Source organism: Trachypithecus francoisi, unplaced genomic scaffold, assembly GCF_009764315.1.
Source record: "Trachypithecus francoisi isolate TF-2019V2 unplaced genomic scaffold, Tfra_2.0 Lachesis_group13, whole genome shotgun sequence".
NCBI classification, from domain to species: Eukaryota; Metazoa; Chordata; class Mammalia; order Primates; family Cercopithecidae; genus Trachypithecus; species Trachypithecus francoisi.
Window position 1 is genome coordinate 80,491,650 of NW_022681458.1, and position 24,474 is coordinate 80,516,123.

The following is a 24,474-nucleotide window of genomic DNA, read 5'->3' on the forward strand; positions in this document are numbered from 1 at the left end:
TCTTTAAAAAGTCTTTGATTATGACTGATTTTTTGCCTTACAATCAGATTTCAGTAAAAATAGCATCCTGAAGTATTCATCCTAAAATGGTGGTCATGGAGCAGGTCAGGGCAGAAGTTACCACTATATGTGTCAAAATTATGTCTGTCAGCTTCTCCAGAATCCAAACCATCGTATCTTCCTCCAAAACACCTCAATGAGGGAGGCTCACAGGCTACAAAAGCATATTCACACATAGGGCTTTTGTTTGTTCATTTTCTTATTTTTTAGGTAGAAGATGGCTACATTGATTGTTAAAGTATTCAATTGGTAAGATCAAAGTATAGTATTTTTCACAGTTCTCAATGAAGGAGCTCAAGGCAACTTTCAGATGTTCACTATGTTTTCTTTTATGCAAAGTGTTATATTTACCACCCCTATACCAATTATCCACAGGTGACCTAAAATGTCCCATTTATAACTAAAATTTGATTTGGAAACTGAATATATACCTCTGTGTGTGTGTATGCATGCATGCATGTGTGTATGTGTGTGTTTTCATGAAACCAAAGTCAAAATCTTGAGAACACCTCAGGATACACGCAGTGAGGCATCATCCTTCAGAAAAGGATGCACTCATACAAATGAGAGGAGGTAGTCCACAAAGAAAACTGGCACGTAGTGGAGGTAAATGGAAGGGACAGCATAAGACAGTGAGTGTGAGTCAAGCCCAAAAGAGTGCCAAGGGTCAAAAATAGAAAAGATAAGTCTGTCCTGAAGTTCAAGAGTCAAACAAAGGGATGTCATTGAAAAAGGAAGCTAAGGAAGTGAGTGAGGAGTCATTCAAGTGTAGAAATTAAATGAAATATATCAGTTAGGTGTTATGTTTGACTGTATGTAATATAAATCCAACCACAGAGACTAAACTGATAAAAGCGTTATATGTTTCGCAAAATCAGAAGCCCAGAGGCAAGAAGATCAAAGGTAAACATGTCAGCGATAGCTCGTGGTCTTTTTCTTTCTGCTCTGCCATCTCTAACAAATGGCTTTCCTCCCATGGTAACTCCAGATTGAAATGTGGCTGCTCCATCTTCAGCTCTTATCTACCTTCCAGGGAAGACACAAAAGGAAAAGGAGAAGGAGAAGAAGGAGAAAGAGGAAGAAGATAAAGACAAAAACGAGAAGAAACGTAGGCAAGGATAATTGATAACCAGGATGGTGATGTACCAATTTAGAGAAAGCAAAACATTCCCAAAAAATACCCAACAGATTTTCAATTATGTCTTGTTGGCCAAAAATGTGTCCCATGACCCATCCTGGCTACAAGGGAGGCTGGGAAATGTCTCTCAGCTGGATATATTGGATCCCATAGAAAATTCAGGATTCTATTGTAAGAACAAGGGAAAGAATAAATATTATGCAGACAATTAAAATTAAAGGGTATATTTCCACAGTCAGAGTTGAAATACCCAGGGCTCACTTTACTGTCATGTTTGTAGTGTGGGGATGTGTTGGCCTGATTTAAGTTCAAGCAGGTTTCCAGAACCCTGGACTCCGTCAGAATGGAATACAAGTAAAGCATCCAACAAAGAATTATTGAAGAGGCGGGGTGTGGTGGCTCACACCTATAATCCCAGCACTTTAGGAGGTCGAGGTGGGTGGATCATTTGAAGTCAGGAGTTCAAGAACAGCCTGGCCAACATGGTGAAACACTGTCTCTACTGATAATACAAAAATTAGCTGGGCGTGATGGTGGGCACCTGTAATCCCAGCTACTCAGAAGGCGGAGGTGGGGGCATCGCTTGAACCTGGGAGGTGGAGGTTGCAGTGAGCTGAGATCACCCCACTGAACTCCTCCAGCCTGGGCCACAGGAGAGAAACTCTGTCTCAAAAAACAAAACAAAACAAATTATTGAAGAATATTCAGCATAAAACTTTTACAGCATTTTATATCCTTAGTTACAGACAGAGATGAAATAATGAGCATGAAGGAATAAAGGAATCAAGTTGAATGAACATATAATATTTTGTTAATAGAAAATGAGGAGGTAGATACATTCAAAAATATTCAAAATATATTTTTGAATATAAAATGTCATAGGATTCTTGCTGGAGATGTCCTCAAAGTATTTCCATGTGAGTTTAATATGAGACCACAGCCTTGATCCTCAAAGAGTGGACTACACAGCAGGTCAGATACATCAATATCCACAGGGAAACAGTTACAAAACCCAGAATGTCTGGACCCATCCTAGAGGCCCCATATCAGAATCGACATTTGAATAAGATCCCCAGTTGAATCATATACGCATTGAGGTTGGACATATTCTGGACAGTATCTCCTCTCAACCTCCCCAGTGTTAACATTTTTGCTACATAGTTTTTGTGCTGTGGGGTGACCTGCTCATTGCAGGCCGTTGGTCGGCATCCTTGGATTATTTCTCATAATCACATGAAAAAAATATTATTTGATAGGTCAAATTAGGAATACTCAAGAGTTTTAAATTAAATTGCAATTATTATCTTTCTGCTGAGACTGAGTATACAGTATTTGCTGTTTTGTCATACTTTTACTTTCTCTATTGCAAATCTTGCAAGTTTTTGCTTTTAAGTTCTATAATCTGAGTGTTTTTATTCTTTTGATTGCATTGTTTCAAATAAAGAATTAGAGATTTTTCACTAAAAAAAGAAAAGGAAAGAAAAGAAAAGAAAACCTGCTCTTCCACATAACCTTTCCCCACATAACACTTAATAGGTATTTTAAAAATTCTTCTGCAGCCTCCTGATATGCAGAAGCTCCCTCATTCACCTGCAAGTTTAACACTTTTCATGCTATATCACCTTTTGAAATATACAAGCCAGGACTACCTACAAAGGATTTAACGCTGGGCGCGGTCGCTCACGCCTGTAATCCCAGCACTTTGGGAGGCCAAGGCGGGCGGATCACGAGGTCAGGAGATTGAGACCATCCTGGTCAACACGGTGAAACCCCGTCTCTACTAAGAATACAAAAAATTAGCCAGGGGCGGTGGTGGGCGCTTGTAGTCCCAGCTACTTGGGAGGCTGAGGCAGGAGAATGGAGTGAACCCAGGAGATGGAGCTTGCAGTGAGCCGAGATCGTGCCACTGCACTCCCAGCCTGGGCATAGAGTGAGACTCCGTCTCAAAAAAAAAAAAAAGGATTTAACATTTTCTTGACGTTGGGTAATGTGACTATACAGTTCTTTAGCTTTCAACCTTACAGCAGTGCTGTCCATTATGCTTTTATAAATTAGCAGTCATCTTATGAATCCACAAATTCAGCTCCTTCTTGCACTTACAGACACTAGACAGCACTTCAGCACTACATTTGGGAGCCTTTTTATTTTTTTTCTTAAGAGAGGGTCTTGCTCTGTTACCCAGGCTGGAGTGCAGTGGCATAATCATGGCTCACTGCAGCCTTAACTTTCTGGGCCCAAGCAATCCTCCCACCCTAGCCTCTCAAGTAGCTGGGACTACAGGTGTGCACCACCATGCCCAGCTAACTTTTGTAGTTTTTGTATTTTGCCATGTTGCCCTGGCTCATCTCAAACTCCTGAGTTCAAGTGATCTACCTGCCTCAACCTTCCAAAGTGCTGGGATTACAGGCGAAAGCCACAGCAACCAGCCAGGAGCCATTTTTAAACACAGAAATCACGAAAGAAAGTATAAAAATGTGAAAAAGTGGTACTGAACTGACTGCTCAAAGGACACTTGTTTATTGCCTGAGAGCTGAAACAAAAAGGCAGAGTGTCACCTTTTTTCTAATTCAGCTGGGATTGTGTGCATGGAGGGACTTAAGTTTTCACCACTCTGTACATGTCTGTGAGTAAACATGAAAGTGCTCTGAGTATTGATTTGGGGTTACAAATAAATTTTAGAGAGTAGGTGAGTTTGCAAATATGGTGTCTGTAAATAATGAGGATCAACTGCAGTTCAAACAGAAACCAGAGCAAGGTGGCAGATATAATCCAAAATACAATAAAACTAAACATATTTTGTTGTAAACTAAATATAAGAGGATTAAATACTCAAATTGAAAACAAAGGTCAACTGAGTACAAACATTCAACCAACAATTAAAAGAAATATATATATAAAAACATAAAAGGATTTTTATTAAAATTGATTCATTAAAATAAAAGGGTTTTAAAATTTATAACATGCAAATACTAACACAAGAAAGTTTATGTGGATATATTAATATCAGAAAGTAGACTTTTTAAAAACTAGCATTCTACAGATAAAGAGGAGCATTTAAAAATGATAGAAGAATCAATTCACCAGTAATAAATAATCATTCTAAATATTTATGCAACAAATAACATAGTTTTAAAAATAGATGAGGTTTAAAATGACTGAATTGTTTAAAGCTGACGAATCTGTAATTATAGTGGAAGACTTAAACAACTTGTTTAATAGCTGACAGAGAAAACAGAAAAGTCTGTAAGATTCAATAAACACAATCAACAAGATAAACAATATTTATAAATATCATACCCAATAACAACAAAATGAACATTTTTTTCAATGTGCACAAATAATATTTACCAAGATTGACTTTATGCTGGATTTTAAAATTTCAATGAATTTCAAAGACTGAAATCACTCAGACTATGCTCTCTAACCACCATGGGATTAAGCTAGAAAGCAATAACAAGATATCTTAAAATTTGCAACTGCTTAAAATTAGACAATCACTTCTAAATAACCCATGGGTCAAAGAAGAACTCATAAAGAAAATATTAAAAAATACTTTTGTACTGTCTGCTAATGAAGATGCAATAAAATTCAAACTTGAAATGCAACTAATACAGTTTTTAAAGGAAAAGTATTGCTTTACATGCAATGGTAAGAAAGAAAAAATTTTGAAAATCAATAGCAAAACTTCTACCTCAAAAGTTTGGAAAAAAAGGGACAGAAAATCTCAGAAAGTAAAAGAAAGAAAATAAAAAAGAGGATAAAATAATAAAGTAGGGAAAATCTATCATAAAAATAAAAAACTGTAAGTTAGTTCTTTGAATAGATTAACAAAATTAATAAATTCCTAGCAAGACTAGTCAAGAAAAAAAAGAAGAAAAATGTCACTACGTAATAAAGGTGGCATCTCTAAAAATCTTACGGACAATAAAAGGATAATAAAAATATGTTACATACCGACCATATGCCTGATAAATTTGACAGTTAGATGAAATGAAAAAATTATTTTAAAAATGTTACTGAAACAGATTAAAAAATAGAAAAATTTTAATAGTCCTCTATCTATTATGGAAATAGTATCTGTTATTTAAAAAATATCTCTGCAAAAAGAGTTCCAAGGCCAGATGGCTTTCCAGGTGAATTCTTCTAAACATTTTGGAGAAAAAAAAAAATACCAATATTACATAAACTCTTCAAGGTATGGGAGGGAGAAAGGGAATAATACTTCTCAGCTTATAAAACCAGGATAACCTTAATACAAAAATCTGACAGATTTTACAAGAAAGAAAAACAACAGACCAATCTAACTCATGAGAATAAATGAAAAATCCTATATAAACATCAAAGAATCAAATCCAGCAATATATAAAAGAAATAATACAGTAAAGACAAACAAGGTACATTCCAGAAATTCTGGGCTGATTTGTAATTTGCAAAGCGATTGATGTAATTAACAGAAATAGAAACGATGAAATTATATGATTGTCTTAATAAATGAAGTAAACACATTTGTTGAAATTCAAAACCTATTTATGATTTTTAAAACTTTCAGAAGGAAATAATAAAAGTAAAAAAATAGATAGGAAACAAAACAAAAACAATAGCGCTAATAAATCAAATAATTCTGTGAAGAGAAACAATAAAAGAGAAAATTACTAGTCAACCTAAGCAGGTAAAAAAGAAACCAACAATACCTAAAATAAAATGAATTGGGAAGCAACCATTGAAACAGAAAAAATCAAAACAAATAGACTATTGAAAATGTTGAACAAATGTATTTGAAAATCTAGAAGAAATAGGTAAAATATTTTACAAAATGTAATTTTTAAAAATTGAACTTTGGGGCCGGGCGCGGTGGCTCACGCCTGTAATCCCAGCACTTTGGGAGGCTGAGACGGGCGGATCACAAGGTCAGGAGATCAAGACCATCCTGGCTAACATGGTGAAACCCCGTCTCTACTAAAAAAAAAAAAATACAAAAACCAGCCGGGCGAGGTGGCGGGTGCCTATAGTCCCAGCTACTCGGGAGGCTGAGGCAGGAGAATGGCGTAAACCCGGGAGGCGGAGCTTGCAGTGAGCTGAGATCCAGCCACTGCACTCCAGCCTGGGCGACAGAGCAAGACTCCGTCTCAAAAAAAAAAAAAAATTGATGCCAGTGGAAAGTGAAAAGTAAACCAATTTGCAAAGAAGAAATGGAGAAAAGTACCAAAGAGCTATCTCATAAATAGGCACTAATTCCAGATGGTTTTCCATGTAACCTCTACCGAACTCTTAAAGAATGGATAATTATGCTATATAAATCGTTCCAGAGGCCAGAACAAAAAAAGTCCTAACTCTTTTTATAAAATGAGTATAACATTGATGCCTAAACTTGATAAAGAAAAATGGATTAACTTCACTTACGAATATTGATTTTTAAATCTTTTAAAATTCAGAAAAAAGAATTTAATAGCATATTAAAATTTTTAATAATCCACTGTAACCAAATGTAATGTATTCTAAAATTGTCAAGGATGTCTCAATATTAGAAAATCTATTAATGTAATCTATCATATTAAGAGATCTAAGCAGAAACCTTTTATCATGAACTTCACACGTACTGCATAGACCTCTGACAAAAATCAACACCTATTCCTCATTAAAGCATCAGTAAATGGAATTAATGCATTATATACTTATATCAAATCTGCATAAGGCACCAGACTAAATGGTGTCAAGAATGTAGAATAACTGGAAGTCTCATATACTCCTGGTGATGGTATAAAATTAGACAACTGCTTAGGAAAATTGACAATTTCTTATACAGTTAAACATACACCTATCCTGTATATATAAACTAATACAAATATATAAACATCCTAAAATGCCATCTGTAAGATAGATACTAGTTGAATAAATCAAGTTACATCAACAAAATTGAGGAATACATAGTCATTAAATGATTCGAATAAGGTTCTCAGTGGCCTTCATAACAGCCAAAAAATTAGAAACAACCCAAATGTCCATCAATAGAAGAATGGGTAGAAAAGATTGTACATATAAAGTTTAAGAACAGGACAGACTAAGCAATGGTGGTAGAATAGTTTAATGGTTGCCTCTGGGAGAAGGAAGTGTGGAACTAAGTAGAAATGAGAATAAAAGAGTTTTCTGGAGTGATGGAAACATTCTATTTCTTGATTGGGGTGTGGATAACCTGGGCAACCCCATACATTTATCAAAAGGCAACAAAATTAATGCTTAAGACCTGTGCATTTCACAATAGATAACTAAACTATGCCTTAATAAATAAATTTAAATACGCAAACCCTATATAAATAAAATGAAATAAAACTACAATGAGATAGTATTTCTAATTCGAAAACCTAACAATACTTTCTGTTGATAAGTCTGTGAGTACACAGAGCCTTCCAAACAGTGAAGACTATCATGCAAAATGTAATAATTGCTCAGGGAGGGGAATTTGACAGTATCTGCCAAAACTACCCAGCAGCCTCAGTTCTAGAAATTCACCCTAAGGATGCACATTCAAACATTCAAAACTACATATACACAAGGTTATTCTTTGTGGGTATTGATCATTCATTGTGAAAACTGAGAAACCATCAAAATCGCCATCCATAGGCTACTAATTGAATGAATCACGATATGTTCATAATATGGGGAACTATGTAACCATTAAAAAAAAAAGGATGAGTATCAGTTCATAAAGATAGGTTTGGTTTTACCAGTGTTATTGATACACTAATTCTGAAACTCCTCCTTCATGTGTGGTGAATGAGAGAACAAATGAGTAAATATATTGAGTTTGTTAGGAAGGGAGAAGGGAGAAGCATACATGGAATAAAAAAGGTGAGAGTAAGTGCTATGTGTATTTGAATTGGTGATATTAATATAAATGTATATTCATGAATATATCTGTATTTGTATACATACATATACATGAATATATGTCTGTAGATGTGTGTGTATGAATAAATATGTAACTGTGTATGTACATATGTGTATATACACATACACACGAATACACACACACTAATTCTGGTTTCAAAACCCTCTAAAAAATTGAAGGCTCCTTAAAGAAATGCTTCAATCCTCCAAGATGTATAAAGTGCAAGGTGAGTTTGGAATATCTTGTAGTGCCAGAAAACACGGAAGTGCTCAAAAAGACAATGGAAGAAGAGGTATTAATGTGACAATGCTACTAATTGGTGTACCTGGAATGTGAATAGCATATAAATGTTCATTATACTATTCTTTCAACTTTTCTTCAGGTTTAATTTTTTTCTATAAAAACTTTTATATTTGTATTTATTTATTTATTTATTGAGACGAAGTTTCACTCTTGTCGCCCAGGCTCGAGTGCAATGGTGCGATCTTGGCTCACTGCAACCATCGTCTCCCAAGTTCAAGTGATTCTCCTGCCTCAGCCTCCTGAGTAGCTGAGTTTACAGGCACCCACCACCACCCCCAGCTAATATTTGTATTTTTAATGGAGACGGGGTTTCGCCACATTGGTCAGGCTGGACTCGAACTCCTGAGCTCAGGTGATCCACCAGCCTGGGCCTCCCAACATGCTGGGATTACAGGTGTGAGCCACCGTGACTGGCCTATAAAAGCTCTTTTAAAAACTATTTATTACCATTGATGATTGCTGAGATACCAACTCATTACTCTAAAAAATTATACATATAGGAAAAGAGAGAGGAATTTGTTATACTTTTTCTGCACCAGTTATTATTCAGAGTAACTAAAAAGTTGGCAAGAGAAAGATTTTTGTATAGAAATGCAGCTACAAAATAGAAAATAAAATTATAGAATTAGCAAAATACCATAAATACCATTTTGCAATCTCAAAAAAAAAAAAAATTACTGAATCCAGACAATTATCATGAGAAGATACTAAAACTATTAGGTGAAAAACTGATGTGGAACTGGGTAGTGCATGGATCAAGATAGCAATATGTGAACCTACTAATTATGATGTAATGTGATAGAACACACCACCCTGAGCTAGTGCTGCCTAAAGACTTGAACTTGAATCTAATGGAAACTCTTAATCTAAATATCAGTTAATAAAGAATATCAAGGAAGCTGTGAGCCAAATGCAAAATGTGTAATACTCTATAGGACAAATTATTGAGTTTATCAAATAATTGTAAAAAAAAAAGAAAAAAGGAAAGAATCTGTTACAGAAACAAGAGACGGTAAAAATATAGCAAACAAAGGGTGTAGAAAGGCACTGTGTTAAAATTTGGGAAATTTGAAAATAATTTGGGTGTTAAATAATATTATGGAATAATCATTAATTTCTTAATGAGTAATAATGTCCTGATATAGACTTAATTTAGGGATGAATATTAAGAATTTGAGCGAAATAATATAGAAATTTTTTTTTTTTTTTTTTTTTTTTTTTGAGACGGAGTCTCGCTCTGTCACCCAGGCTGGAGTGCTGTGGCCGGATCTCAGCTCACTGCAAGCTCCGCCTCCCGGGTTCACGCCATTCTCCTGCCTCAGCCTCCCTGGTAGCTGGGACTACAGGCGCCCGCCACCTCGCCGGCTAGTTTTTTGTAGTTTTTAGTAGAGACGAGGTTCCACCGTGTTAGCCAGGATGGTCTCGATCTCCTGACCTCGTGATCCGCCCGTCTCGGCCTCCCAAAGTGCTGGGATTACAGGCTTGAGCCACCGCGCCCGGCCCAATACTACCTACTCTCAATAAATGTCTTATTTAATATATGAAACTTCTTCTTTTTTTTTGAGACGGAGTCTTGCTCTGTCGCCCAGGCTGGAGTGCAGTGGCCGGATCTCAGCTCACTGCAAGCTCCGCCTCCCGGGTTTACGCCATTCTCCTGCCTCAGCCTCCCGAGTAGCTGGGACTACAGGCGCCCGCCACCTCGCCCGGCTAGTTTTTTTTTGTATTTTTTAGTAGAGACGGGGTTTCACCATGTTAGCCAGGATGGTCTCTATCTCCTGACCTCGTGATCCGCCCATCTCGGCCTCCCAAAGTGCTGGGATTACAGGCTTGAGCCACCGCGCCCGGCCGAAACTTCTTAATTTAAGAAAAACAAAAAAGAAAAAGCCAATAATGGTTTGGCCAAGGATGTAGCAATAGATTTGAGATCAATGGGCAGAACTGAAATACAATCAGGGTGATAACCAACAGAACTAATTGGATGTGGAAGGCGAGCAGTGGGCAGTGTGTGCAGGTAAGACCTTTCTCCTGGGAGGGTCAGGGAAGATCCCTGATTTGTAGTATTTGTCAATTTCCATGATGTAACTACTCCCACCATGGCGATCTCAAACTGAACGTGGATTTGGGAAGAGATGTGCACAACTGCCTCTCCTCAGTAGGTAAGCTCAGTGCCAACACACCCAAGGATTTAAAAAAAAAAAAGTGATTAAACAAGAATTAGCCTAAGTTTCTGCTTTCAATGGTTGGGTAGAGTAGCTGAGATCCTACATTAGGTAAGTGAGAGCCCTTGTAAATAGGGGCATTAAAAGTAAATATACATGAGAAGGAGAAAGAAGTCAAATTTCAGAATAGGGGGAGTGCAGGGGAGAAGGGGTCACTGGGCACAGGTGCTCCAATCATTACCATATTTGGAATTTTATATTTTAAGGTTGGTGGTGAGTAAATGAGTGTTCACTTAATCATTCTTTTACCTTTATTTATTTAATTTTTTGAGAGAGGGTCTCACTCTGTCACTCTGATGCCCAGGCTGGAATACAGTGGCATGATCTCAGCTCACTGCAACCTCCGCCTCCAAGGTTCAAGCGATTCTCCCACCTCAGCCTCCCAGGTAACTGGGACTACAGGCATGCACCACCATGCCCAGCTAATTTTTCTATTTTTTGGCAGAGATGAGATTTCACCATGTTGTCCAGGCTGGTCTTGAACTCCTGACCTCAAGTGACCTGCCTGCTTTGGCCTCCCAAAGTGCAGGGATTACAGGCATGAGCACCGTGCCTGGCTTAATCGTTCTTTATATATTTTTGCGTGTCATAAGTGTATCGTAATAAATTACAAATGAAATAAAAATAAAAAGTAAAAAAGCTATCATGTTCCAAGTTAGTAATAAAATACCCATGAAGACAAAATAATGATAATATTGAGTAATAATAACTCATTATTTTGAAGCCATAGCAGGTGATTCCGGTTACAATTCTAAAAACTCAGCTCTTCTCACCACCACAAACATTCATGGAATAATATATGCTCACATAGACTACATTTTATCTACTGGTGTTCAATTATAGCATAATATTCTGAAAGGTGAGTGTTTAGGAGCCCACTAGTCCACATATGTTTCAAAGCTGTCCCCTACATTTCCATGTCTTCAGTCTCATTTCAATTTCTCTGACCATTAAAAATAAAATTATTGGCTGGACGCGGTGGCTCACACCTGTAATCCCAGCACTTTGGGAGGCCGAGGTGGGTGGATCACCTGAGGTTGGAAGTCCGAGACCAGCCTGGCCAACATGACGAAACCCTGTCTCTACTAAAAACACAAAACATTAGCTGGGCATTGCGGTGGGCGCCTGTAATCCCAGCTACTCAGAAGGCTGAGGCAGGAGAATTGCTTGAACCTGGAGGCAGAGGTTGCAGTGAACCAAGAGCACACCATTGCACTCCAGCCTGGGCAACAAAAGTGAAACTCCATCTCAAAATAATAATAATAATAGTAATAAAATTCTTCCTTTGGCCATCTTAATAGCATAACTGCCTTTTGCTTTGAACATATATATCTATGTCACCTCCACCTAAGAAGTTCCCATTGGTTTCATAAAAACAACAACAGCAACAACAATAACAACAACAACAACAACAAAAACTTAAAAATTAAAGGAAACTAGCAGTTTGGGGAGTGTTTCAGTAATTTAGCTGAAAAATGATAAAGACTATTGAAGAGGACACCAAAAAGTGGAAAGATATTCCATGTTTATGGATTGGAAGAATAAATATTGCTAAAATTTTCATACTACCCAAACCAATCTACAAATTCAATGTAATCTCTCAAAATACCAAAGACATTCTTCACAGAAATAGAAAAAATTCTAAAATTTATATGGAACTGCAAAAGACCCAGAATAGCCAAAGCTATAATAAGCAAAAAGAGCAAAACTAGAAAAATCATATTATCTGACTTCAAATTATACTACAGAACTGTAGTAACCAAAACAGCATAGTATTGGCTTAAAAATAGACACATAAACCAGTGGAACAGAATAGAGAACCCAGAAACAAATCCAAGCATCTACAGTGAACTCATTTTTAGCAAGGGTGCCAAGAACATACATTTGGGAAAAGACAGTCTTTTCAATAAATGATGCTGGGAAAACTGTATATCTGTATGCAAAAGAATGAAACTAGATTTCTATATCCCACCATATACAAAAACAAAATCAAAATGGATTAAGAACTTAAATCTAAGACCAGAAGCTATGAAAATACTAAAAGAAAACATTGGGGAAACTCTTCAAAACATTGGTCTGGGCAATGATTTTCTGAGTAATACTCCACAAGCACAGGCAACCAAAGCAAAAATGGACAAATGAGATCACATCAAGTTAAAAAGTTTCTTCACAGCAAAGGAAATAATCAACAAAGTTTAGAGATAACCCACAGAATAGGAGAAAATATTTGTAAATATTAATCCCATCTGACAAGGGATTAATAACCAAAATATATGAGGAGCCCAAACAATTATCTAGTAAAAAAGTCTAGTAATCTGATTTTTAAACAGGCAAAAGATCTGAATAGACATTTCTCAAAAGAAGACATGAAAATGGCAAACAGGTGTATGAAAAGGTGCCCAACATCACTGATCATCAGAGAAATGCAGATCAAAACTACAAAGAGATATCATTTCACCCCAGTTAAAATGGCTTTTATCCAAAAGACAGGCAATAGCAAATGCTAGAGAGGATATAGAGAAAAGAGACCTTTGTACACTGGTGGTGGAAATGTAAATTAGTACAAGCACTATGGAGAACAGTTTGGAGGTTCCTCAAAAAACTAAAAATAGAGCTACCATATGATCCAGCAATCCCACTGATGGGTACATACTCAAAAGAAAGGAAATGAGTATATCAAAGAGATTCTGCACTCCCATGTTTAATGCAACATTGTTCACAATAGCCAAGATTTGGAAGCAACCTAAGCGTCCATCAACAGATGAATGGATAAAGGAAATGTGGTACATGTACACAGAGTACTATTCGGCTGTAGAAATGAATGAGATCCTGTCATTTGCAACAATATGGATAGAACTGGAGATCATTATGTTAAGAGAAATAAACCAGGCACAGAAAGACAAACTTCACATGTTCTCACTTATTTGTGTGTGCTAAAAATTGAAACAACTGAACTCATGGAGATAGAGAGTACAAGGAAAGTTATTAGAGGCTGGGAAGGGCAGTGGAGGAAAGAGAGGGGAAGTGGGTTAATGGGTACAAAAAAAAAAAAAAACAGAAAGAATGAATAAGGCCTAGTAATTGAGAGTGAAACAGAGTTACTATAGTCAAAAATAATTTAACTCCCCATTTTAAAATAGCTAAAAGAGTATAAATGAATTGCTTGCAGTTCAAAGGATAAATGCTTGAGGTGACAGATATCTCATTTATCCTAATGTGTTTCAAAATATCTCATGTACCCCATAAATATACACACCTATAGTGTACCCACAAAACTAATTTTTTTAAAAGATGAAGGGTTGAATTAAAAAACCAAGAGTGAGCAGAAGGAGGTAAGTGAAATTACTTTTTTTTTTTTTGAGACAGGGTCTCGCTCTGCTGTTGCCCAGGCTGGAGTGCAATGGCACAATCTTGGCTCACTGCAGCCTCCACCTCCCAGGCTCAAGCCATCCCCAACCTCAGTCTCCCAAGTAGCTGGGAATATGGGTGCACGCCACCATGCCCAGCTAATTTTTCTATTTAATGTAGAGACAAGGTCTCACTATGTTGCCTAGGCTGTTCTTGAACTCCCGGGCTCAAGCAATCCTCCTATCTCAGCCTCCCATAGTGCTGGGATTACAGGTATAAGCCCCTGTGCCTGATCTAGAATCACTTCTTTTAAGGTAATGAAGATGACATGGATAAAAGAAAGCAGTATAGGGTTACATCCTAGATTTCTGGCTTGACTTCAAAATTGTGTCATTCACTGAAAGGTAAAAACAGGTCAAAGAGTGAGTTTTAGAGGCTGAAGGGGAAACAGGAGGTTTAGCTTGGGACACATAAAAGATACCAAGTTGACATCTACTCCCACTGCCACCCACAAGAACCCAAGTTTTTGTGAGACTAGTTTCATGGTCTCACAAAGGAATGATGGGGCAGAGTGAATTACAGTGCAGTAAGAAGAGACAAGGAAGTAAGGGATGCAGATAACAGTAGAGATCATTGTGGTCTTTTAAGATTTGCCAGGAGGTACAAGAGGGAGGGAAGCTGTCAGATTTATGTATCAGGGACATAGGTGCAGCAGTGTGGTTGGAAGAGAGGCCGAAATTGAAGCTGTATCTGCATAGTGTTTACTATGATATTAAGAAAATGTACTAATTGGTCAGTAAAAAGGGAGAGGGAGAAGGCTAATTAGCAGAACCAAGGGTTGGTTGTTGGCTGATTAAATATTTGCTGGTCAGTTTAAAATGAGATGACTTGAAAACAAATGTATATATGCTCCCAGCCTCAGCAGACCACATGGAAAGCGTCGTTGGAAAAGGTTAGTATTAAAAATAAAGTTGCACTCTCCTCGCTCCCAAACAGAGAGAACCGAGAAAAGGAAGAGGATCATGGAAGCAAAATAGCATCCCTCCTTGTCTCACATGTCAAATTATGTAGGCAACAAAATTCAACTGAAGAATAACACGATGTCAGAAACTTTCATAGGACAGAAGAATTTAAAGCATACTTTGCTGAAAACTAATTCAGAAGTTTTGCTCCTTAGAAATGATATTTCCCCAGGGAAAGTATAGATTCCTGCCAAGACAGAGGGAGCTTTTGCTTTCCCCACTAATGTTTTTGAGTGATCCCTCTCACTTTTCAACAATTATAATTTTGGTTTTGGTGTTTGAAATCATTTCAATCTGACATCTGGAATAATTACATAGCGTTTCTAGGAAACCAGTTTTTTTTTCCTCAAGAAAATTACATATAGTAACACATCTTCCTTGAAAATTCGATGCTTCAGATTCTTCACAATTTTGTACTCCACTAGAGAAAGTGAGCACAGCACAGTGGCAGGTCATCATGGTAGAGAGAAGATAGACTTTAAAATCAAGCAGGCTGGAGCTTGACCGTCAACTCCGTCAGCAACTAGCTGCTCTGCTGCACCGCTCCACGCCCCGGGAGAATGGGGCTCGGATAATAATCTCTGCCTTGTGGTTTTGTTGTCATGCTTAAGTGAGATAGCACATTCCAAGCTCAAATACGTGGTACATAGAACCTGTTCAATAAATGGAATCCTCTAGTACATAAATTACTTTAAAACAGTTGATAAGAAGTTAAGGTTATCAATAATCTAGAAAATACCCACTCATTTTGATGTGGTTTTGGATGATGAGAACACAGTATCAAGAAAACCTCTATAAATCAAAAAATGCTCTGTTGAGTAAGACCATGAAGTTCAAGACAAGCACAGATCATTACATTAGTTAATTGTATGTTTCTTATTGCTGTTGTAACAAATCACCACAAACTTAGCTGCTTAAGACAACACAAATGTATTGCTTTACAGCTTCGCAAATCAGAAACCCAAACAGGTTTCAATGGGCTGCGATCAAGGTGTGGGCAAGTCAGGGCCATGCTTCTCCATGGAAGTTCCAGGGGAAAGTCCATTTCCTTGCCTTTTCCAGCTCCTGCAGCTGCATTGCTTGGCTTGTGCCACCTTCCTCCATCTTCAAAGCCCATCACTCTAATCTCTGCCGCCATCTTTTCTCTCCTACCCAGATCCTCCTGGCCTCCACTTCATAAGGACCTCTGTGATTGCATTGGGCCCACCTGAATAATTCTGAACACTCTCCCCATCTCAAGATCCTTACTCACATCTGCAAAGTCCCTTTTGGCAGGCAAGGTAACATATTCACAGTCCTGGGGACCAGGACACGGACATCTTTGGGGTGGGGAAGCCTTACTCAGTCTATCAAGGAAACAAAGGCAAATTACGCAGATATGGCATGTAGAAAGTAGCAGTTTGACAGTAAAAGGCTCGAGGTTTATTGTGGAACCTAATCTACACCACAAACAAAAAGGAAGTGCTGTGATCTAAACAGCAAATATGATACTGGAGTAAGATAAGACGCAAGCTTTGCTGTTAACTTACAGCTGATTAGGACTTGAGGAGAGCTGCTATTACTAGTTTTATATAATGAGCTATGGGACAGACTCTAAGGAGAAAAAGTATAAATTACAAAAAGTTATTGAGGAGGAAAAAATAAGTCTTGTGAAAAAATTAAGGAATTGCAACTGTGTAGCTTGGGAGGGAGAAAATAGCACAAATCCTAATAATTAATTGCAAGGGGACAGGTGTGGGCCAGAGGTAATTAGCAGGAAAGATTGATCATGTGTTCTCCATGTTCACAGAGAGCTGAAAAAAAGAGGAAATGAGCCAAACTGCAGTGAGGAGCTGGGCTTTTAAAAAAGGAAGTTCTTGACCATGAAGATCAGACTACCAAGGGAAGCTGTGTAATCTCCATCCCTAAAGAGCTTTAAAAATAGTATAAACAGCCATCTGCACAAGATGATTTATGCATTGACCTTCAGGAGGCGGGCCCAGATCATCTCATGAAGTCCCTTCCAAGTGTGGGATTCTATGATTTAATCAGTATGTGATTTTTCTCAGCTCTACATTTTGTGAGATAACCAGCAGATGGAAGCCACAAATTCCCCAACATCATACCAAAATCATGGTTCCTCACACTGGTAGGGCCCAGTCAAGCTTGCCAAATTGGCATCCGTTGTAAAAATCATTGAAGGACCCACCTCAAACATTTATTTATCTCCTTGTGGGCGTCTGGACCACCCATGTCCACAAAATGCAGATAAGCCTTCTATCGATTCATGTGCATTTCACTCTGATTTTGCATAAGAGAAAGTTGCATACATTAAAAGCATTTGTCTGGTTGTGAAGCCTGAGACAGCAGCCCTCAAAAATGTTATTAGAGATTTACAGACCCTAGTCTAAGCAGAAATGAGGCTGATTGGACACTTTCCTGAAAAAAAGTTTACAGCACACTTGGGCCTCAGTTGTTCTCACTTAGGTAACAGACATGGTTCTCTGTATATATTTGTTTGTTTATTGAACAAATATTTGGGTGCAAACTGTATTCTAGGTAAAGTACAGAGCATTGCGGCAGGGGTGGGGGGTTCAATAATGAGGCAAATACTGTCCCTCCCTCACAGAGCTTAGTGTCTCCTCCAAATAAACAGGCCATTTTGATGCCAAGCAATAAAAGCCATAACACAGTCACGAACAAGGTGCTATGGGATAACATATAAAGAGCAACCAACCCCGTTTTTGGGGACCTTTGGGAAGAAATAATGCCTAAGCTGGGATCTGAAGGACGAATCAGTGCTTCTGGGGGAGCAGGAGTGGTGGAAAAGTATTTCATGGAGAGGGAACAGTGTGGTGAGAAGCTGGTAGAATGCAGCAGTATGGGAGGTCAGAGGCATTGGCATATGGCTGGAGCATGGAGAACGGACAGGGAGGAGAGAGTGGGGCTGGGAGAAGGGAGAAAGCAAGGGCAAGTCAGAGATGAGGCTTCAGAGGTCATGAGAGGCCTCAAAGGCCATGCTAAAGAACTTGCACTTGATGTGCAGGAAATGAGCAGCTGTTGAATGATACAGATCAGATTTGTCCTTTCAAAAGATTTATTAGCACACTTTTCAATGTAGAGGACAGAAAAAAACATTTACATTTGCTTCAGCAAAAGGAAAGGCTTATCTGAGGAATACTGGGAATCCAAGGAATCCAAGGAGAAACTGAGCATCCAAAAGGAGCGAAGCAACAGAGCTAGGGAGGGGGAGCACAGTGGTGCTGCCTCATTCATCACCCGCTGCTGCTTCTTTGGGCTTCATCCTCTCCACTTGCTCTTTCTGTTTCTCCAGCTTACACTAATGGACACCCAAAGCTTCTGAGTTTTAAGCTCCCAGTCTTGACAATCCATAGATAGACTGGCCCAATTCTCTTGCTTCCAAATTCAAAATTCCAAGGAAAAGGACTTACAGGCCCAGCTTTAGTCTAGGAGCTCATCTCTGGACCAAGGAGCTGGGGCCAGGAAGCTCTGTGCATTCCAACAGGGCAGCTGGTGCTGCAGCCACTGAATGGGAAGGAGAGTACGTTCCCAGCGATGGAAGGCAGGGCTGCTTTCTAGATGAGCCATGTGTCCTTGCAGCAGCCTCCATGGATTGACGGATGGGAAGACTGGAGGCACAGACCCAGTGTGGAGATGGTTGCGTGTGTACAGCTTGTGCCTGAGGCCAAAGGGGAGATGTGCGGTCTCCACTGACACCAGGAACTACCCAACCGCACTGGCCACTGGCCCAGGGCAAGCTCTGGCCCTCCATTAGTCCCCATGGGCCAGAGGATAGGTTGCTCCCCTGGTATTCTTTATTCATAACTCTAACTGCTGGAAGGCTCTGCTCTTATGTATGAATTTCCAGTCAGCATACTTTTACTCAAATTGTTCTTTTGTTTCATTGTGTTACTAAAAAAAGTCTAACAGGTTTGCATGCTTGTTTATGTGAATGTCTGGAACTGCAATTTCTTGTATGTTCATGCAGGATCACTATATAGGCTACCGTTTATAATATTCTCAGAAACAGTCAGTATTTAAAAATATTTTCTTAAATTAGTGCTGAAGTGTGAGATGTAAACCTTTTTATTAATGAATAATTTACCTCCCTTCAAGTCTCCATCAGGTTTACATTTCTGCCATTAGACTCTACATAGAACAATATGTATGCAATTACATGTTTAACCACTAGATGGCACCATACATCTTCCATTCTAATTATCTCAGTCACTTAAACGGGATTTGCGTTTTTGTTTTTGTTTATTGCTTTCCACAGAGTCAATGATATTTTCGCACTAGCTATTGAATATTCATTAGTGTCACTACTTATTTGTGATACTGCCTTTAATCATATACTAAATTTTTAAATATGCTAGACAATATTTCCTAGGAATTTCCTTCCTTTATCTGTCAATCCTTACTATAAAACCATGCTGTTTTAATTATTTTTGTTTTGCAATACCTTCTAAAACCTGCTGTCACCACTATTCATCTTCAATTATGTCTTCGTTTTCAAAATGTTTTTTATCCATTAATTTATCCAAATGAAATTTAGGTTTATTTAATCAGTTTTTTAAAAAAATCTACAATGGCACTTGTACTGGAATTGCTAATAAATTTAACAGTAGTAATAACAATAAATATAAGTCAATTTGGAAGGAAGTTCCAACTTTGCAATATTTATTTCCTTCAGCAAAATGAATGCTTTGAACCAGTGATGTAGACAACTGCATATACATAGTTTTTGGTGTGTGTGTGTGTGTGTGTGTGTACCTGTGCAGAATAAAGTAACATATAGAGATATAGAGAGAAGCATATTCAAGCATACATTATAACACATGAAAAAAATGGAGGGAAACCTTTTCACATCTAACTAACTCTAGGTAGATTGACTACATTTATTATTATATAATTCAAATGGGATATTTTGCTCCATTAAACGTAATGATTTCAAATGATATATACAGCATGATAACATATTTGTTTAAAAAAGAGAGACAGAAGAAAATAGGTAGTAAGCTAACTCATTCTCTCTGGGAGGTAAAATTATAACTAACTCCTAGTCACTTAATGCTTTTCAGAATTTTTTACATTTGCTATAGTGACATGTAATGCTTTCATAATCAAAAAAGAAAAGCAAATTTCTAAACCTTTAAAACAGTTGAGCTTTATAGAAATTTAAAAGATATACCATTTTCTTATACAGATTGATTTATTGCTCAATTTCTCATTCTCTCTGGGAGGTAAAATTATAACTAACTCCTATTCTCTTAATGCTTTTCAGAATTTTCTACATTTTATACAGTGACTTGTATTGCTTTCATAATCAAAAAAGAAAAGCAAACTTCTAAACCTTTAAAACAATTGAGCTTTATTTAAATTTCAAAGATATACCATTGTCTTATACAGATTGATTTATTGCTCAATTTTTCATAACAATTACTAATTCATTAAATATGTCTAATGATATGCAAAGTAAGGAGAACTTCCATAGCTAGGAGAGACACTTTATGACTTGTGCATGTCCCCTACTAGAGCCTCAGGGAGTTGATGTTATAACATGTTGCAGGTCACAGTGGTTAGAAGTGCTCATGCAGGACCCCTTCACCTCCATTTCTCTAGATACATCCAACCTCTCAGCCTTCCCAGTCTTCGCCTTCTAGTAAGTGACAAAAATCAGAGTTTCTTAAACTCTCTGGTCTCCAGGCCCCTCTTAAAAATAGGCTATCCCCAAAGGACTTTTGTCTATTCAGGTTATATCTATTAACATTTAACATATCCAAAATTAAACAGAAAGTCCTAAATATTCATTTTATTCATTTAAGTTAAAAGAAAAGTTCCATTACAAGTTAACATAAATAATAATTTTTATGAAAAAGATTGTGTTTTCCAAAACAGAAAAAATAACAAGAAAAATGGCATGGTTTTCATTTTTTGAAATCTCTAATTGCTGACTTAATAGAAGACAGAGTCTCATGTTTGCTTCTGTACTCAGTTTTTATCATATTTTGCTATCATATGTTATCTAGCCTCTGGAAAACTTCACTGTACACTCCCAAGACAAAAACAGCAAAAACAGCAAATGACATCTTAGTTTCATTAGGAGAATAGTTATGACCTGAAAAAAAGGTCTTAGGGAACCCCGGAAGTTCCCAAATCACACTTTGAAATTAATTACTGAGCTGGATTAAACTAACTGAATTATCATCACTCCACATTCTTCCCTTTTTTCTTACTTCTCTATTATTCACAAGCTCAATTAAAACTGAAAAAGAATAATGGCAAGAATAAGAACACTAGCATGAAACAACGGTCACTCATTACCCACTTGCTTGTGTGGAATGACCAGAACATGTTTTTTTTTTTAGTCGGAGTCTCGCTCTGTGGCCCAGGCTGGAGTACAGTGGCTCGATCTCGGCTCACTGCAAGCTCCGCCTCCTGGGTTCACACCATTGTCCTGCCTCAGCCTCCCGAGTAGCTGGGACTACAGGCACCCGCCACCATGCCTGACTATTTCTTTTGTATTTTTAGTAGAGACGGGGTTTCACGTGTTAGCCAGGGTGGTCTCAATCTCCTGACCTCGTGATCCACTGGCCTGAGCCTCCCAAAGTGCTGGGATTACAGGCATGAGCCACAGCGCCCGGCCTGACCAGAACGTTTTAAGCCAGATCTGTATGCATTCTGGAAGTGACTGGGTTTGTTGAGGTCATCTCTAACCTCATGCCGCCATTATCACCAGCACTTCCTGGTTACTCCTTGTTAGTCTTTGGAGATAATTAACTAATGATTCATTCTGTCTACCTCTAATTCTCTTCTACTTATTAGTGAGTTCAATATCCCTATAGATGATCATTTCCAATGTCTGTTCTCTCAGTTCCTTGGCCTCCCCACTTCTAGAGATCTCGTTCTCCTCTTTACCTTGGCCACTGATTCCCATGGATTAATTCTTGTGCTTTTACCATAACTACAAACCCTTCATAATATCAATTATGAGCAGCTTACTATTCTGGTCGATAACTGCTATTTTTTTCAACGCATTTCCTGAACCCCAATTCCAATAGTCGGCCAGCCTCACAAACATCTCCAATCTGCCTGGAGCTCTCTTCCTTAATTAGTCACTTGGCTAAATCCATCCTGCCATCTTCAGTCTATTGATCCTGTTGGTTTTCCTTGCAACCTCACTCACTTCCTCATTATCTTGCTTACATTTCATGGTCTGTCGTTATAATCACTCCCTTAAATTTGCCCCCAGTTTCTCTACTTACTCCTGTTCCTCAAACTCTCTTGGATAAAGCCAAACCCTAGTTAAATTGGACATTCTGCCTACACTGTGACTACACTCACACAAATGAACATATCTAGAGTAAAATCCACTAATGACATCAATATAGATTAATGATCATTAACATTATGAGAGTGATTAATACTGCCTAGCAATTGTACTGTATATCCCTAGATAATTTACTGTTCTACTCTCCTACGTGGTTATTTCTTACCTTCTCTCTTCTCAGATTCCAACACCACCTCCTCCATCCTCATTCCCAGCTGATGGCTTTGCTTCCTGTGTAACTAAGAAAACTGAAGCCATCAGAAGACACCCTACATGTCCTCCCCGATGCATGTGTGTACACATGTTCCAGCTCTCTTCCTGCGATGTAGTTGAGCCATCTGCATTTCTGAAGGCCAGCCCCTCCAGTATGGCCCTGGATCCCATCTGCTCTAACCTACTTAAGTCATTGTTTCAGCAGTTTTCTTCTCTCCTGTCTCATCAATGTATCCTCTCTTTTTTGTCTGTATTGTCTGGTAAAACCTTTCATCATCCTATTGTCTTTCCAGCTATTGCCCATTCTTTTCCTTACCTTAAGAAAAAAAGTAACAAAACAAAACACAGCTCTTTGAAAGAGCTGTTTATCATTGCCTCTAATTTAGTTCTTTCTGCTCTCTGTTGAATCTACTCTAATTGAAATTTGTTTCATTTTTTCCCCCAATTTGCTCCTATCAAGCTCACCAGTAACTTCCACATTGCTAAATTCAATGCTCAATTCTCAGGCTTCACCTTCCTTGAAAAGAATTTGACATTTGACAGAATTTTTCACTCTCTCCCTCTTAAAAATCTCTCCTCACCTGGCTTCCAGAACGTGTTGCTGTCTTGGGTTTTCTCTGTGTGACAGCTATGAAGGCAGAAAAGAGCAGAGTGTTGGTTGAACTGGAATGGCACAGGTCTCCGTATTCATTAGGACGTGAGGTCAGAAAGAAAAGTAGTTGAAGAGAGAAGGCTCAGGTGTTTCACCTGGGACTGAAAGAGAGTGAGAAAATGACCTTTGCATGAAGCGATAAGAAGACATTGAACCTGGTAAGATTATCTCAGTGAACGGATGGATATTGACATTCAGCATATCAGGTCCTGAAGATCAAGGATCTAAGCAAAAAGCCAAGAGATGCAGTAATGACAGGGAAGGGTAAAGATAAGGGTAATAATATCAAAAATCCCAACTCCACAGTGGTAACCAGATTGTACTAATGCATACATATGTACTACCATGCATATATTTACTGTCCAACTTTTACAAAGTGTTTTCACATCTATTAATTGATTTCTTCACAGTATCCCTAAGCAATACAACTATTTTTATCCTAATTGTATAGATGAAGAAACTGAGGCTTGCAGAGGTTAAAACAACTGTCTAAGATTATTCCGGAATTTTAACAGAGTTGGGACTAGAAGCCTGATCCAGAAAAATCAAGAAGCAGTTCCCAGGCAGTTCCTTTCTAACACAGACATCCTGGGCAACTGAGTCAGAAGCATCTGATGGCTTGGTCAAGAGAGATCAGAGAATCAGCATCAGACCTTGAGAGTGGATGCCAGGTATGGATGGCACAGGGCTGGGTGGAAATAAGTAGCAACACTGACAAGCCAGTATCTGTGAAAGGGGCACTTATGAGGGTCAGGACCCCAGTAGAAGCAGATGAGCTGAGCTGAGCTGAAACAGGTAGCCGCAGCAGGTGGGTTCACCTGATTAAGGGGGTACGGTGGAGGTAGAGGAAAACAAGTAATATCTGACAATCATCCCAAAGAATAAATGATCCCACAATTCTCTGTGGAAAATCTGATATTTAGTTCCTGGAGTTGTTAGGCCTCCAGCCTAGTGAAGAAGAAAATATTTGATGTTTGATAGCTGTTGGAGACTGAGCGAGAGACGGGAAAGATGGATTTTTTTCCCTCTTTAACTTAAATTCATTATTTGAGAAATTTTAAACAGTCCATGGAAAGTGCATAATCTTTACAAAGTAGAGGAACAAACAAGTTATTTCCTTGACCTGTCATTTGTCACTTCACATTGGAGCAGGATTTTTGAAATTTCAAGTATAAGAAGTATGTTGAACAAGGACAGCCCATCGTGAAATCACAGCACTCCCCTTCATGTGTTCAGTGGAGTTAACCTTCCCTTGCCCCTACTTGAACATTCAGGTGCATCCCAGGACTTTTCTAGATACTCT

At 38.2% G+C, this 24,474-nt stretch overlaps 1 long non-coding RNA gene across 1 annotated transcript in view; it reads right to left on the reverse strand.

Annotated features, from left to right (window-relative positions):
* The window catches only part of LOC117094945, a 61,594-nt gene that overhangs the window by 31,371 nt on the left and 5,749 nt on the right, over positions 1-24,474 (reverse strand). The gene's annotated exons all lie outside the window — the stretch shown is intronic.